At 39.5% G+C, this 15,604-nt stretch overlaps 1 long non-coding RNA gene across 3 annotated transcripts in view; it reads left to right on the plus strand.

Annotated features, from left to right (window-relative positions):
- LOC124058975 overlaps positions 1–15,604 on the plus strand; it is a 146,140-nt gene that overhangs the window by 89,076 nt on the left and 41,460 nt on the right. For all 3 annotated transcript variants that reach the window (XR_006843348.1, XR_006843349.1, XR_006843350.1), the window contains exon 2: positions 6,612–6,753. This is a non-coding gene — a long non-coding RNA (uncharacterized LOC124058975). The remainder of the gene's footprint in view (positions 1–6,611; positions 6,754–15,604) is intronic.

The raw sequence follows: 15,604 nt of genomic DNA on the forward strand, positions 1-15,604 counted from the left end.
ATCTGTTCATTGACTCTCTTTTCTTCTCTTATGCCGTTCCTTGCATGCCCTTTGAAAGAGCCGAATTAGCTTTCCCCTGTAGCAGAAATGAGTCTGGCTCTTGTCCCTTTTTCAGTCTCTCTTTCTACCGTCAAATAACCCACTTTGCTGCTCAGCACTGATATGATTACGTTCCTTTTCAGCTGGATTTAACACTGAAGTCAGGGTACGTCGCTCTGGTAAGACTGTGAAAGAAATTCTGGGAACGTGGACAGTCACATTTCTTGTTCAACTCAGACAATAAAAGAATATGAAAAGACAAAGGCGCAATCAAAGACAGAATTAAAAGTGACAACCGAGGGGGCTATGCAGTAAAGAGAAAAAGAGACAGAACCGAAATCTTTATGACAGTATGTGAATGACAAGAGAGATGAGGCGGGGTAGAGTTGGAAGAATCCTGTTTAATTTTTACGATTAAAGTTACTATTTTCCTGTCGAAGAAAGTTTAACTGCTGCTTTAGGCAACTTTGGCAAAATGAGAAAAAATTTGAAAGTGTAAGTCAAAATGAAAACTGTAGGAGAACTTTCTGAGGAGGGGAACGAGAGCCAGAGAGAAAGAATGGGAAATGCTGCTTCTCAGTATGAGCTAAAAATATTTCACTTTTTACAGCACAAACCTAAAGATCAGTAATGCAATGAGGATTTTTTTTCTAAAGAAGAGCACAACAACAGCTTCATTTTATTTTTCTGACCTTGAAACTTTCTGGTCATTTTTCCACTTGAATATGTTTCATTGCTGCGCCCAGACGTTCAAATCTGCCCAGTCCGTTGAGTTGACTGATTCTGATTCCTCTGGCATTGTGACATAAAACAGTGGCTACTTGTCTGAAAAAGCAGACAATGCTGGGGACGAACGATTGGACAGTCAGCGCTGTGAGCGGGCCTAAAGCAGTTGTCATACTGTTGTCAGTATATATATAATGCTTCAGTCTGATATCCTCATGGAAACAGATATGGGAAAGCTCATTGATGAGAATGGTCACTCAGCAGGTGCATCCATACAACAAGAATCAACTACAACCAGCAGTTTTGTAGATCTGGCTAAAGAAATGGGGACACCACTGGTGTCCCAGCAGGGACAAGGGCAGCCGCTGTTCCCTCTCCTCTTCTGACTCACCGTTTTACCATCTGAAGCTGAGTTACCTCAAAACCGGGTGACAGTTGTGCATGTGTTAGCAGCCCTTATGCCAGCTTTCATCTTGGAGAATTTAGCAGTGTAATTCCATATGACTTCAGGGTGGATAAACCCAAACAGGAGTACCTGTTGGATGGTTTTCCATTTCAGCTTTTCTCAGGGAGGAAAGGCACTTTTGCCGGTGCATGATTACAATGAGGACATTTGATTCATTGGGGAAGCTTTATTAGACCTGAGCCTGAGCTACCAAAGTGTGGTATATAGGTCATACTCATAATATTTATCAAATTAATGTGTAAGTTGTTTTCCTGATTTGTTTTACAGCTTTTAGGTGGTTAAAAATACTAGGTCTTTTGTCAGTAAATGTCTGCTCATATGAAATAACAGATATGTGAGAGAGGAAGAAAAAAAATGTCCCTCAAGCCACACACAGTCGTAGTCTTGATTGTTTGATGTGTAGTGCTGACCATGGTGCTGATGCAGCTGTTTGACTCACTGTATTTTGCACTAAATTGTCTGGCTTAGACCTCAGATTGTTCGTGTGTGAATTGTAAGGTTTAATCATGGTGTGAGGTGACACAGTTTCCTCATAGATGACTGGCTGCACGTTTGGGCCAAAATGAATTCATATGGACTGAAAATTACAGTAAATGAGCATATATATATATATATATATATATTTTTTTTTTCATGGTAGTTTTTAATGTATAAACCTACATAATACTGAAGGATTCATGAATTTGTTGTTGTATTATAAAGACAAAGAAGGAAGAAAAAACCTTTGAATGTCATGGCCTGCCCTTCAAAACCCTACCACACTGAGGCTCTAAGGTTGCAGGTTTAATGAAGGAAACTTAGGCTGGCTGAAGCTTTCTGAGAACTTGCTCTCCAGCAGCCTTGTGAGCAGCTGCACACCCTCCAACAGATGAGGTATGTGTTTGTGTAAATGTGTTGGTTTGTGCCTCCATACAAGGGTGTGCTTTTGTTTTTATCTGCAGCTCCACCGTCAAAGAGCTGCTGTAGCTGATGCTGACTATATAACAGTTTCAAGTTTGAGTTTTGAGCAGGCAGGTCTGTTGTTGCCCCCTGATGAGCTCACTGACAGCCTCTCATTTTGCCTCATTTTGGCTGAAGACATCAACACAATACACAGATGCACATGCACACACACATATATATATACACAATGCAGCTGTGTTTGTTACTCTATTTGAAAAGCTCAATTATATGTTAATGTTCGCACCTCAAACCTTACCAACTTTGTTGCACAAAAAGTCAGAGTTGGGTTGCGTTGGGGCCTCTGGTACGAACAGTGTGGGCTGGTCAAAGCTCTGCAGCCTACTCTGTGTCTGCGGCCGCCTTCATATTGTCTCTGTACACACACACACACACACACACACACACACACACACACACACTCTGCAGGGCATTTGAAGTCATTTTGGTACTGTGGCTATTTTCACATAGTAACTGCCTCACAGCATATCATAGGAAGTAGCAAGAACCTTCAAACAACCTGTAGTTAGTGTCTTATTCCCGCAGTAGCTCCCCTTCTCTACCACTTACCCATTATCTTTATGTTTTTTTAATTTCTCCTTTTTAAATTTAGCTTTTACTTGTACCTCTATCTTTTTCTACCTCACGATCCCTAACAGGTCTTTGTCGTGGAGGGCATGGAAAAAATCTTCTTTTATGGAGGAGGGAGTGTGTATAACCACTATATGTATTTTATTACTGCCTTGAGTACAGGAACTATCACCCACACACACTCACAGACACAGTCTTCTTTCCATCGCTTCGAGGTACAGTAGACAGAGTTACATTCATTTCCTTCAGGCTTAACCACCACCTAACTATAACAATAAACATTACTTGCCTAACCCTAACCTCAAATCAAGTCTTCACCCTAATATTTAACGATTTACACTATGGGGACTTGAGTTTTGTCCCCATAAGTAAGACGTGTCCTTACAGTGTGACTGTGTAAACAGATTTTTGTCCCCACAACTACAGGTATATGTGTATACACACACACACACAAACACACACGCACATGCCTCATGCTGGGCATCACATTGGCAGCTTACCTATAAGCGGAGGTGTGTCATGACCTTGAGTTCTAGCAGATGGTGTTGTGGATACTAACTGCGATAACTAATGCAATGTCATGTGGCAGAATCTGCAGACATGCACCATGATACACTTTGTACATGTTTGTAAACTAATATGACATCATGGCTAATGACTGTAAAATATCGTGCCACATACAGTGTTTGTGTTTAGTGAAAATCAGCTTTAAGTACATCTGTACAAGTACATAATAAGTACATAATACTAAATCTCATTACATCTCAATCAGTGCAGTCCAAATCGTCCCATGTATTGGACCTAAGATATTTACTCAAAACTGGGGTTCCCTTGGAAAAAAGTGGATGCAAATTTCTTTGCCTTCTGACAGGAGACATTGTAGATGTTGAATTCATGTGGCTGAACTGTTTGCTGATGGAAGAACAGGCAGAAAGACATACAGGCAAATGAAAAGAAACAAAAAACGAATGAGCGAGGAACCATTTTATCAGGAAGAAGTGAAGAAGATAGAGCATGATATATTGTTTCAAATGGGAGGCACAACACTTTTCACTCATAATCTGCTGAAAATAGCATACTTGGTGGATTACAGGTATTGAATTATTATTGCACTTAGTCTTTTCTTCTCAACCATTTCTGTGCTACTTGTGAGCAATTTGAATGTTAGAATACACGTGTGTTTTGAATGTGTGTGTGTATGTGAGAAAGTGAGAGGGAATGTGGACTACAATGGATAGGAATACCACAGTATGCTTATCACTTACCCAATTATGTGGGATTGCAAAACTAATCTACAACTCTATTAAAACAAGAGACCCTACAGCTCAGGGTTAAACAAAAGCAAATTACATTACCCTGTCTCTCTCTCTCTCTCTCTCTCTCTCTCTCTCTCTCTCTCGCTCACACACACACACACACACACACACACACACACACACACACACACACACACACACACACACACTTCACTTTTCCCATACACTGTGCTATTCTGTCAACCAGACTTGTTCCTGTCAACATAAAAATACTTTAAGATTTTAGAAGAGCATCCGTGCATAGAACGTGAATCTGTGACAACGTGGATATGTAGGTGCTCTTCAAAAAGGAAAAAAAAAAAATCTTTTTAACTTAACAGTTTCACTAAAAGTTGATTTGATGGACAGGGTGTGAAGGCAGTGTTTCCCTTTCTTTGTATTGCATGCATATATTGCATGAAATTATTAAAAATTGAGAACATATTTAATAAAGTTTTGGCTAAATGGCACTTTATCACCAAGTCATAAATTCCTAAACACTAATGTTTCTTGTTGTGGGTAACTCCATACTGTCTTGTTTGGGGGTCCTATTATTTATTAGTTTGATTTTCCTAATTTTATGACAATTTAGCTTATACACATGATTGTCAAGCAATGACGTGATTTTTAAAGGTTGCTACAGACAATTAAAAATCACTTTTGTGTGGGAGCTCGAGGACCACAGCTTTTACAGCATGGTAAGATAGAAAGGATGTTCATAAGATCTTTATCTGTAATTGATGTTGAGAGGCCTCTAAATGCAGCAGTACCCTTTCTAATCAAATAAGTCAATTGGATTTCTGTTCATAGTTTGTTGATGAAACATTCGGGGCAAACAAAAGGAATGTATTTGTATGTTGTTATCTTGTATGAGAAATAAAACATAAAATAATTTTATTTTGTATTTGGTGTAGAACCAGTACTATATAGCCAGTTTGTGCCAGAAAAGAGTTGCTACTTAAATATTTTTCAACCAAAATGGGTTTAAATCAACTCAGAAGAAAAGGCAAAAAAGAACTTAAGGGAAAAATGTTAATTCTGCAATGAATAATTATTTTTACATGTGTGCTGTATGTGTAAAAATAATATTTACAGCATAATATTCATTGCAGAACTAATAAAAAAGCTGCAACAGTTACACAACAGCTTCAACGAGGAACTAAAGCCACCAGTGGTTTAATGAAAATCCGAATCCATCTGCATTATTTTAACATACTAGTGGTGTTAACAGATATATCTTTCATTTCTTCAAATAACCACAAAGTGATATCAAAGCTTAAGTCCACACAATAGCGATAAAGTAAATAAAATAAATAAATCTGAAAACGCAGACATGGATAAATTGTCATTCCAAGCTCTCAAAAAACCTCTGCAAGCAATGTTTTGGCGTCAGCTATTCCCAACTAAAGTGAGGACATTCTTCATTCATTCTATCTGTAATAACCATGCAAAGAGAAGACACACCAGAAGATCACACATAGCGCAGTGACCCTGATTCACCTCAGTCTGAGTCTCCTTATTGCTTCAGTCTACACTTGTGTAAAACTTGTTTATGCTTGTCCTTAAGTTGCTGAAAGGCATTAGGATTTAATTAACTTTAATCAACTGGAAAAAAAGTCCATTACAAGGTAACGCTCCTTTAATCCAGTGAACGTCAGAAATAAAGGTTATATAAGAGTACAAGTATTTCTTGTCAGTTGAGTCATTCAGTCAGCTTAACGACTGGAGACAAACCTGTGACCAGTCACAGGTAAGCTTTAGGGATTCCCTTTCAACAGTTAGCTCAATTAAGCTCATTTGCTCAAGATGTTGGTGTATTTCCTTGTGCCTTGGTGTCATGTCAAAGTCTGTACCTCAGTGACAACACTTTTCTGCCACCATATCAACCCCCTCTTTGTCTAGGGTCAGCATAGAGATTTGGTTTCTTCTCTAATTCACTTCTCTCCCAGTCTCCCTCCCTTCATCTACCATGACCTCAAATCCCCAATGGCTTTTTCTGTCCTTTTCTCTCTCTCTGTATCTGTCTGTCCCACTGTTGTCCAGCCGTCCTCTCTCTCCGACCTGACCCCGTCTTCACAAAGGTTGTTTGAAGTTCCCAACTCACCACTTCCCTTGTCTTGACAAAGAGAAGGACTCAGTGTAATTTACTCTTAATCTCATCATCCCCTCCTCACTGGGAGAGAGCATTGTTACCTGCAGATGGAGGGAGAGAGCATAGTGTGGAGGAGGGGAGGATGGAGAGAAGAAGAAGACTGGCCTGTGACTGCCCCCAATCACGTTTTCCTTCTCACTCTTCTCTTTATCTTCTTTTTTCCTGTCACTTGTTCTTTTACCCCATCTATTTTTTTCTCTTTTTATCTTGCCTGCTCAACTTAGAGAACTTTTCTTAACCTGTGATTTTAAAGTGTGGAGAAAATGCATCAGAGAAGGACAAATGAAAAGACAAACACAGTTGACAAGAACGCAGAATAAAAAAACATAAAGAGTGCGGTCACCTTCACCTTATTAAACTACACATCAAAAATTGACTCTAGTTTTTTCCTTTTTCTTTCCAGATCAGTGCCAGCAGTGAGTCTGATGTGAAGAGAAAAGGTGATACAGAAGGAGAGAGGAGAGGAAAGAGAGTGGATGTGATGGACATTGGCTGAAAAGTCTGGCCTTTCAGTAATTGTGGCTGTGGTGGAGCAGAGGTCAGAGGTAAATGCCACACGTGGATATGTCGTGCTATAATGAGTGGAAGGGGGTACGATAAACAAACACTCTCACACACTCCTGCACGGACTCATCAATATTCTTACGGGCATTAGCATGCAAATGTAGTCAACTGCCAGCTCACAAACATGTTTTCACATACGCAGGAGTGGACGGGATACTTTAGAAATGTACTCCATCACAGATACTAGTTACCTTATCAGGACTGTAATCATTAATTTCCTCTAACATTGGTAATATATTCTGATCTCTGTCAGATTATTTTTGTATATTTGAGGTAGAACAGTGAACAGTGAAAGCTTTAATAAGTTGGAGGTGTTGACTTATCTAAGTAATGAGAGATGCCAGAATATTATGAGAGACAGGCTTAATGTATGTTTATTTTTCTGCATCGTGTTTTTTTCAGTTTTTACACAATAGTGTAGAATAAGAAGTAAGAAGTTCAGTTCATTTTCACATCATTTTACAAACACATACAAAGATACATTTTCTGCAGGTTGTATACACAACAAGCTATTTTTCAAACATAAAAATACATTTTTAACTCATATGTCATAAAACAAAATATTTGTGCGTTTTGTCTTTGTCAAGAGTCTCATGCAAATTCATGTTGTGTGAAACAAACTTCTGTACTTACCCGAAAATCTAATGTCTTGACAAAAAAGATGCAGAATACGAGTACTGAACAAAAGGGAACTGTGGTAAAACGGTGACAACCTTTATGAAGTGGCTTGTTGAGTAGCTTAACATGCGTTCATATATGATCTCCTTTTGTCCACATGTGGATTAGAATTTTGACATGCTGAAAAGCAAGATCTTGCTTCGAAGTAGTTTTTCTCAAATACAAATACCGGTAAGTAAAATGAAATGAAAAACTGAGCCCAAAAACAAGATCTGTTTCTTAAGAAAAAACATGTCTTCTCTCTGCTTCCGTCCCAGCTTGTGCAGTGATGACTACTGTTATGTGTGGTAAAATCCAATAATCTCAGGTTCCCGACTGCAGCTGCAATCACTTTTGTGTATTTAAATTTGTGTGTTCAAAGGGACATGTTTCACTTACTACACACAGTGTAAACTGTCACTATTCATGCTGTACCCATTGCTCTCCAACACTAAAGCTGTCCCTGATTAACCTCTTTCTTTAGGGGGCCATTTTGCCTTAGTTTTGATGGCTGGCATTTAACAGCCCGGAAATGTTTAGTACAGAGAGAGGAGGAATAACATGCGACAAACATGGCCATATATTTTCTTTTAAGGTCCATACTCCCTCATCCAAATATGCACATGATATCTAGAGAGCAAAAAATTGTTTTACAATGGCCTTAAAACCAACCAAAACAAAACCAAATTAAAATGATCTGTCACGGAGTAATACATAAGACTCAGGTTAAATGGAGCACTTAGTGATCCACACTGCAATCTGGAAATATGGAAGTGACTGAAATGTTAACAAAAACTCTGATTAGTCTTCAAGTAAAGGGAAATTCACACTATAAACTCCACTGAAATCTAATCATGACCAAATTTCTCACTTTTCTCTCCCAGCTCAGTATATTAAAAATAATTTTGTGAAATTATATACACCTATATTTTGTCTTTATGTCTAGGTTTGTAACACTTTAGATCTAAATTTCAGATATGTGTCTCAAACAGGACATAGATGTAAGCAAAATGCACATGTCAAAAAGATATTAAGAAACAGCCGACCCCATTATTTCAGATATGATTAATGTCTGACATGATGTGTAAAAATAGTTAGGGAAATGTCTGGCTCTTTCTTGTTTTAGCCCAGTGTGGGGCAACGATGGCTTTTGTGCCTGGAAGATACAATGGAGGTTTCCAACTGTGGGTCACAAGTGTCTTGCAAAACATCCGCTATTTATTTAGACCTGATGATCCTGATGATGGAGTCCTCGAGCTATTTGAGGAAAAACCAAGAACACTTGCTTTGTTCGTTTCAGTTTTTGCTTCTCTGTCTTCACCTGTCACATGTAAAATACTTGTGTAGCCATTCGACAGCATTGGATGAGGAAATGGGGAGAAGTCAAGCAGCGAAGGGAGAGAAGTGTGACACTTGTGATTCATTACGCCTACATTGATATGTTATTGCACTGCCCTGTTTAACATTTACTGTCATCACATCTGCAAAACAGTACAAATATTGTTAAGAAAAAGAAAATCATTATGGATGGCCACCGTATGAAGTAGCGAGGCCACACAGCAGCTTTTTGTCAGATGTCTGGGGATGAATGGCATTAAACTACAAGCAGTCCACTAATAATATTCTCTAGGTACCTGTATCACACTTATGTAGATTCAGCTGCCTCTCTGCTTTTTTTGGTGGTGAATTTAATTGGGGCAGCTGTGGCCTAGAGGTTTGAGAAGCGGCTTGTGACCAGAGGGTTGCTGGTTCAATTCCAACCTGGACTGGCAGGAAAAATTTGGGTGTGGTGGAGTGATTGATTGATCAATGCCCCCCATTTGTCAGCTGGTGTGTGCTTGAGCAAGGCACTTAACCCTCACAATTCTTTTGGGGGGGGGGGCGTTAAAGGTTTTTTATTTTAAATGTGGGCTGTATACTATATATGTGTGTGTGTGTGAGAGAGAGAGATAAAACATGATAACAAAGGACAATGGACGGGATACTTAGCTTGAGATTGAATGTCTGAGGGGGAACGGCACTATAAAAAGTTTAAGAAGCACAGTGAATAGTACAGTAAGCCAGGGAGAGACACTGATTCTCCCATCATACATTTCAGGAAGGATCATGTCAATGATGGCCTTTACACAAACCACCCCTATTGTACCTGAAAGCCTGCTAACAACCTTTTTTTAACAGCTACAAATATTCTGTTATTTACCTAACCTGCCCATTGACAGTTGCATGCTTGGGAGAATATTAATCTCCCCAAAAAGGATTTTGCTGTAAGATGTGTTAGTGTCATTGTGGTTCTATTGGAATGATTCAGTAGTGTGGAGCTGCAAGTAATAAGTCATGATTTTTTGTTCCAGCAGAGAAATTTCCTTAAGCAGTATTTGAAAGTAATACTGTTTGTAGTTTAGTAGAAACCTAATGTTTCACACATCACAGTGGTCTATAATTTAACCAGTTTCCCATTTTTCCTGTCTGCTTTTAGACTGTATACTATCAATCAAAGGCACAAAATAGACTAAAAAAAACAGGAAACTGATGTCTCCAAAAAGGCTTCAACTGCATTAAGAGAACAAATCATTTGTTGGTTCAGTGATATAAAAATCATGTACACATTGTTTTCTTCACTACTTTTAGCATGCATGAGTTTGGGAGATCATTTGTGATGCTTGCTGCACATTGTTTATACATAAGTTTTTTGTGCAGCTAGATTTTTACATGTCAACATAACTGTAATAGGCATAGGAGGAAGGGTTATGGGGAAGTGCTGGAGTATAACCCACAAGCCCTGAATTGTAACACCATCTCCACTGTTTCTGTGTGTGCTCAGTGTGTAGGATATCTTGTTGTTAGTAATATAATTATGCATACTCTGTGCAGAATACATAGTGATGTCTCCCACACTACATACTATACAACAAACCACACTGTATATATAAACACAAGATGCTGTAGATGAATATGTATACTCACATGCATATACCTAAATACTCTTGACATTTCAGCTGAATGTGTTTCTGGTTCTCTTATTTGCCTTTTTATTGGTCTGACTTTGTGTGACACAGATGATGTGTATCTGTCCAACTGTACTTGTCTCTAAGGATCTTCCCGTATGTGTTATTGCTGTTCATGGAGTATGGTTTTCTCTGTCGACCTTTCTCTGACTGACTGTGTGACTGTGTGTATCACATCTGATTTTCTTTCAAGCCGATGATATTTGCATCATCAGTACTTCATAATCGGGTTAGAACAGATGCAAGTGAACCAACCTCAGCTCATAAAGCACAGACACTTATACACACAGACAGCACGTTATTACGGACTCTGGTTAGAGCAGCAATTATTGTCTCACTGTAATATTTCACTGTTGTAATAATCACTTAGCACCGGCTGTTCACTGACCCACAGAGGCTGAAACTGTGTTGTTATCAGACACAACTGTACTGTTAAATGGAGGTCAACTGATGTGCGGACAAGGTGTCAGGCACAAAATGGTAACTGTTGTGTGGGCTGCTAGACCATAGATGGATCCACTCCCAGATACAGGAAAAGTGTTTTTTTCTGTGGTCCCAGAAATTTTGAGCAGACAGAAATCCTTTGTATGTACATGTAGAACCAGCCAGAGAGAGGTAAGTGAACTTGGGTTAAAGCACTCAAATTTATGTGCTGCTGACTGATATACAGAAAGTATGAAATGTAGGGTGTTGTTCACCTGCCCCAGTGCTTAGTTTTGTTGTTAAAATGGGGTTAAAAGAAACAACACTGGTGACTGTTGGGGCAAGGACGTTTTAATGTTGTAGATTTTTAAAGATGTTTCGCCTCTCATCCAAGAAGCGTCTTCAGCTCTGACAGATCATTCTCTAAATCTCTGATTTGGAAACCCACACCTGTGTGGACATGTCCCCTGGTGCCTCAGTATTTTTCAGGAGGACAGCAGCTTTACTCAAGACAGTTTCACTATCTTGCCTGCCTGATCCACCAACTGTGATCCACACATGTTGTTAAGCCCTTTACACACTCAGGGAAGTGCAGTAGCCCTCCTCCTCCTCCTCAGTTACATATTGGTGCGTTTGCTCATATACTGTCAAATTAGGATGTTGACGGGACATGGGAGACCACAGAAGCAGAGGGTTAACTGGCCGAGGACCACCTACCTGTCCCTCACCGAGAAGAATGTTGCCATTTCAATAGCAATATGTCAGGTGCAGTCACATTTGGCTTTTACAGGGAATGGAAGATTAGCTAGCTCAAACCACACCTATGATTAATTAAGAGACTTACTTTGTGCCCAGATCATGCGCCATGTAACTAGCAAAAGTTAGTTTGATACAGCCTAAATGCACTTGAGCCATGCAATTCAGACCATGTGCTACAGATAATTTAAATGAGGCCCTTGGCTTTACAGGATGGTCTGCATGATTTCTCAGAGGCCTTTTCTAACTTGCCAAAAACAAAATTGTCAGGGAACAATGGCTGAATACATCATATGCCTATGTTCCTTTAAAACGAACAGCTGTATTGTCCTCTTCCTCATGTCCTCAACATTACCATATAAATACATTTGTAATGCTAACTAGATGGTAAGTGCCAATTCACAGATCCTTACATACAAAACAAACACAAAAACAAGCAAACAAGCACAAAGAAAACACTATACTACGTGACTAAACCACTGAGTGACATCTTCAGGCACAAGTGACTTGGCACAACCAAAAAGCAGCTCTATGTAAATGGATTCTGAATTTGTGAATCTGAAGTTTGGAAAGTCAAAAAGGCCCACACAAAGGTCTCACAAAGGCACACATCAAAATAGCTTTAAGCAAACGAGCTTTGCCGAGACTGTAACTGGGGAGGGTTGAAAGAAGTCCTTTCATGCATAACTCATCAAACCAGCACCACTGTTCTCTTATCATTACCCAGCAACCTAATGTTATGTGATGTCATTCATAATGCAGAAAGAGCAAAGAGAAGACAGTGGGCTTACATTTATTAATATTTATGCATTTCAGAACCTTGAGAGATGCTGAGATTCCGCTGGCCGAAACCTTAATCAAAACATGAAATATGCAGACCAATATTTGTAAAGACTGTGCAGTGTCTCATTTGCAGCTGAAGTATTTGGGATTGAATATATTATGTTTCTGGGCATATTTGTTCATAACTTATGACTTGACAAATGACATCGTCCTGAAGAGCCGTTTTTGAGCAGTTTGTTGAGCAGAATTAAGAATACTCTAAAATGGAATTTAAATAAAATATTCAGGTGATTTCCTCGCATGCATGTATTTTATGTCTGCATGTTAGATTCTTTTGCTTCATTTAACGGGCATTTATGGGGTATTCGTGACACTGGGTGTGTGCATTCATACATGAACATGTGACACGTGGATCTGGGTGTGTGTTTCTAACTTTGCTTGTGCATTGTTTTGTGTGTATTATCTGTGTGTGTGTGTGTGCAGCAGTTCCTTGCTGTTTTGTAATTAAAGCTGAAGACAAGTCTAATTTCCCTTACTTCGCAGTTCTGGAGGTTAATTGCAAGAGCCATGCAGCCCCTGGCAAGCTCTACTCCATTTTAGTACTTTCCTGTGCAAACTACAGTGGATATTGTCAGTGGTAAATGAGAAAATGTGAAGATGCAGTAATAACAACACCATTACCCTCACGGTACACGAAGAGAGCAGGGTGAGGCAGACACACTAGTTAGCCGCCACGCAAATATTAATGAGGGTGAAACAAATGCTAATGGTGAAAGAAAATGCTTAGATACAGTTTTAATAATGAGATTTCTGTGCCTGATTGCAACGGTATGTGAAGCTGTGTGCACAGAGTTGGTCTTGCCCTGTGGGTGAGAGGTCATTGTGGGACAAAGAGCCTATGGTAGTGTCCATGGCAGGCAGGACACTGGGTAAGCCTAAAATCGGTCTCAAGCGTTTGTTAGGTTGAAGTGGCATTGATTCCGGCATGCTTATTTGGCTCTGTGAAAGATACAGACAATGGCCAAATAAAAAATAAAGAAGAAAAAGAAATTAATATGATAGTTTTTATATGTCCAGAGTTAAAGAAATGTATTTGTTTTGATGCCGGCATTTATTGATTTATTAAGGGCGGGTCAGGGGATTCTACTAGCTTCATGGGTTCTGGCAGAAGAACCTTTATATACATCGGGATTCAGAGCAGAAAAAAGTATGCTGGTGTGTATGTGTGTCAGTCACACGACGTGCGTGTGTATACTCGGTGCCTGTGTGCAGTCAGAGTTGCGGAACTGACGGACAGCCACTAACCTTCTCGCCACGAAACCTTGTGATTGACGTTTCCATGGTGAGAAGGTGGGCAGAAGGAGAACTAGATATTACTGCAGAGGTCAGGGTTGAGCGGAGGGAGCGATCACTTCAGTCCTTATGTGTGTGTGTGTGTGTGCACGCATGTGGGTGGGCAGCTTTGTGTGCCCTTATCTACCTTCCCATTGCAATTTCCCCCTTGTGATGATATCAATTTACCCGAAGGATAGCACTTGCTATTGAGCTGTAGAATTGTCATTTGATGCCATTTGATACCAATACATTTTTCACACCCTATAATAGAAAATAAACAGAATATGGATGGACACAAGGGTGGATAGATTGACTGACGGACAGACAGAAAGAAAGAGAGAGAGATAGTGTGCAAACTAGTGTACTCTTGATGTAATCACTACCAGGCAAAATCATTCCTTGAGAAAATTAGGTTGAAAGTTTAGAAGATGGGATTGTCATTCTATTTCTCTGATGGCCACCTTGTTTTCTTTCTGTAATTAAATGTGCTAAATTGTAGAAAAGAGATTATTAACTCTCATGGTCATTCTCACATGAAGGTACCATTCTCTTTGTCCTTCATCCTTCTTTTTCCAATTTATCCCTTCCTCAAGTCATCTCATCCTCTGTTGAACTGCTGTAGCTATGACAGAATTCATACTGTTGCAAAGATGTGTGCGGGCCTGACGTGAATGATCATTTCAGCCACAGCAAATTATGAATTGGTCATTTCTTGACAGTTATCATTATCAGTAATGTACAAAACATTATTAGTTGCTATAATTACGTTCACTGAATGAGGTTAAAGGCTTGAGTTTGAATAATGTGGCATCTAAAGCAGTTACAAAGCAAGGAGCTTTCACTCTTTTTCTTTGGTTTAACCTTTTCACTTTGACTTTGGTCCAGTGATACATCAATGCTACCACACTGGTATGTCAACATTTTTGACCTGATGTACATTTTTCCTGCTGTCCTTCTTCAGTCATGGTTTTCTGGGTGTGAATTATAAAACTACCTTTGCTCTAATAAAAAAATAAAAACTAGGGGGAAAAAAACGATAACCCCGCTGCAGGATGCAGTCTCAGAAGTATTGTTTGGGTTTTGATTGGAGCTGAAAATGAAAGTGAAATGTGTATTCAGAGACAAAGAGAAGAAAGAGAGGCCTCGATGGAAAACAGGCTGAACATTCAGTGTTGCTGTAATTATCATTTAATGCTTTTAACTGTCTCTTCTAATTGGACTTTCATGTGGGCCCACCTTGGACTTTTCCCATGGACTCTGGTTAGTACAAGTCAAACGTGTCATTAGTGTGTGTGTTTGAGAGAGGGAGAGGAGGGGGTAGTGGAGACGTGTGTATTGTCTGGTGGTTTGTGCAGAGCTTTTGCTGTCAGCTCATTTATCTTTATCATACACAATCAGAAAGGGCCCACAAGGAGAGAGCCATTACCGCCTAGTTATTGTCAATGCCGCTTTCACAACCTAACAAAATGCAGACACACACAACAATGTGTGAGTTGCAGCCTGAGGTTTAATTTTATGACACAGGTAACCATACCACTAAAGCCAGCTTTTCAACCCACAGTCAAAGACATACAAACAGACAGATGCAGATACACGTTGTCCCACTGCCACTCACTTAAAAACCTTATTATGTATAAAAATATGTGCAGTTCAAATGTACCACCACCCAGTCTAATTTATTTCGAGTAAGAGACGGACGGTTAGCGTGCTAAAGCTGATTCATAATTTATCAGGACTAATAGCCACCTGCCTGTGCCACTGGCTGTTATCTGTCACAAATTATGGCTTCAGAAAAGTCTGTGTTTTGACTGAGTGTACATTTGGAGTGACAGGAAGAAAGGATGAATTGTAAAGGAATATCAGATTTTTTTAC

This window comes from Scatophagus argus, chromosome 5 (genome assembly GCF_020382885.2).
Source record: "Scatophagus argus isolate fScaArg1 chromosome 5, fScaArg1.pri, whole genome shotgun sequence".
NCBI classification, from domain to species: Eukaryota; Metazoa; Chordata; class Actinopteri; family Scatophagidae; genus Scatophagus; species Scatophagus argus.